Source organism: Bidens hawaiensis, unplaced genomic scaffold (genome assembly GCF_021521415.1).
Source record: "Bidens hawaiensis isolate Kalapana, Puna unplaced genomic scaffold, B.hawaiensis_p1.1 tig00028088_1, whole genome shotgun sequence".
Classification (NCBI taxonomy): Eukaryota; Viridiplantae; Streptophyta; class Magnoliopsida; order Asterales; family Asteraceae; genus Bidens; species Bidens hawaiensis.
The window spans coordinates 5,420-8,313 of record NW_027494574.1 but is presented as its reverse complement, the minus strand read 5'-3'; positions in this window follow the sequence as shown (position 1 = coordinate 8,313).

Genomic DNA, 2,894 nt, shown 5'->3' with positions numbered 1-2,894 from the left:
ACTTCAACCTCAAATCCAGGATTATTTGCCATGTTGTTCATACTCAGCTAAATGGTAGGGATTAGGATGTTAGACTCATAAGATTTTTATGGTTGTGTAAGCTAAACAATACACGCATGAAGACGGCCTTAACTAGTCACATAACAAAAATCCAAGTGAGGTATCATTTCCTGATTTTCTACATAAAGGTCAAAGTTATGTTTTCTGTCTATATTATAATGTTGTTTACAGTCGCACCTAGAATTTTGATTTATATCCCAAAATAAAGTAACGTGCCATCGTTTTTTATTTTCCACCTATAAGTCAAGAAAGTTTTTGCTTTGTGCTTAGATTATGATCTTTTTTTCAATTTTACCAAGATTTCTTCACTTTCATTATTATATATTTTTTTGCAAATCTGGAAGTGGTCTTGCTTCTTTAATGAATGCCAAACATTTTGCTGAAGCGAAGATGTCAACAGCCCTTATGAGTGAAATAATTAACCGTGTCCCGAGCATAGACTCAACGGACAAACATGGAACAAATATACCTATTGTTAAAGGCAAGCTGGAGTTTAAGGGTGTTGAGTTTGCATACTTCAAACCACTAGAGTGGTTGGTCAAAGTGGGTCTGGTAAGTCAATGGTCAATCTTTTAACAATGGTTAGTCATCAAATGGATAAGGGCTAGAGAGTTTAAAACATAAGTCGTGCATATATGATTATGATGATCAACATTAACATGCGAATGTTGATGTTGGAGAGATTGATTTGTGTATGATGAAATTCAGAACAATAATGTAGATTTCTATCTGCACTTGGGCTACATATATGGATGTTGGATTAGAAACATATGTCTCATTATTCATGTGCAACCAAGAACATGCATGTAACCCGGCCTGTTGTAGTTTGTAACCACTTCTCATATTCATTTCTTTATGTCGCTTGAAAAGGCTTTCATTTTTATTCTACTAAAGATTGATTTATGTATGTGTTGTTTTGGTTGTGTAAGGGTATTTTGACCTGTTCAACAAGCGAGCCAAATGCTGACATAATCAACTAACATGATGTTCCGGTTGTGATATGTAGGTAGGCCTGTAAACGAACCTAACGAACACGAACAAAGGAATGTTCATGTTTGTTCATTTAAATTTAAACGAACACGAACACTTACACTTTGTCGAACAAATAGATTGTGTTCATGTTTGTTTATTTCAAAAATAAACATGTTCGTTTGTTTAAAATCTTAACGAACAATTTCACGAACATAACTAAACAAAGATTAACGAAAATATATGAACAAATTATAATGAACATAAACAAACATAAATGAACACAATTAAACAAAATATAAAACCTTTTAAGTAGATGGCTCATATAGATATTATTTAATTATTTTCTATTAATACATAAATGAACATAAAAAACGGACATTAACAAACGTTCATGAACATGAACTAAACATGTGTTCATCTTCGTTCGTTTAATTAAACGAACACAAATTTTTTGTTCTTGTTCGTTTGATTTTTTAAATAAACGAACTTTCTGCCTAACAGTTCATCGAACGTTCGATTCGTTTAAAGGTTTATATGTAGGGCTAGCTGGAGTTCAGATGGAAGTTACCGGATTGATGCTTGATGAACTTGACGAGTACACTATTTGTGTTGTAGATGTTTTTGTGAGGCCTCCGAGTGGTACCGTGTTAGGTAAATAGCCGATGAAATAGTTTTTGTTAGCTTATTTCTGTTTTTGGACATAATGCATGATCTTGCACTTTAATGTCTATATATTTTAGTAAAATAGCTCGAATTCTATGAGTTTTGTGCGCATTTAGTGTTCAATATGTGAACCACTTCAAGTTTTAAACTTTTTAAAGTCAAAATAATGTACTAAGGAAAACTGTGAACCATGTGGCAAACTGAATTTCATGTAATAATATGATTCTATATTTCTGTTTATGTTTTGGTATCTTTGGCTTTAGAATAACAGTGAAATTACTATAATGCCGTTTTTTGTCTTTTCATTCGTATGCTAACATGTAAAAACTGCATTTAGACCTTTCCAAATCCCATCATATCTTATTACAGGAACATTTAACACATTCCAGTTTACTTACCTTCACATTCAAGATCAATGGAAGCACTTTGGTAAACCTATTATGGCAAAAGACCAACGGAACCATTCGTCTATTCGACTCAACTGAAACTACCCAACTTCACTCGAATCACTCTATGAAGGTACGCACATGCACACTGATCTAAGTGTACTTTTTGTTGACCTTTCGTTTGACTGATTTTGATGAATTAAAACCGAGATATTAGTCATCAAATAAATATAATTTGCAGAAGACGTGCAAGCTTGGTCAACTAACATTACCTAAATTTTAGCTCTATGCAAAAAAATAAAAAAATGTTTTTTTAAGAAGCTGATAGCATATGAAACTTTCTTAAAACAAAAGTATTATGGATATTGGTTAATCGGTTAATACGGGTTATTCAGTTATTACCAAATTATGAATTTGCATAAGCAAAAGCAGAATCGGTAATTTGGTTAGTGTTTTAAACCGAACCCAGTAACTAAAAGAGAATTCTGTTATTTTTTTGGTTTCCGTTCTGTTCCGTTTTTGGGTTATTCAGTTTCAAGCCGAATAATGAGCCAAGCCGAGCTGAGCCAAGGTAAACGTTTGGTTCAGAAAAAGCAATTTTATTAGTAGCCATGGCTACTCTGGAACATATATGCAGAACTTGCTAGAGTCCTTTAATATATTTCAACAATTTGATTTAAATTTGGGCAATTTTTAAATTGATGTATTTCAAATAATTCTTAACATTTTTCATTACTTTTTTTTTTAATTTAACTTACAGAACCCCTGCATTTTAACTTGATTTTTTTTTCAATTGTTTCACTGCGCATTTCT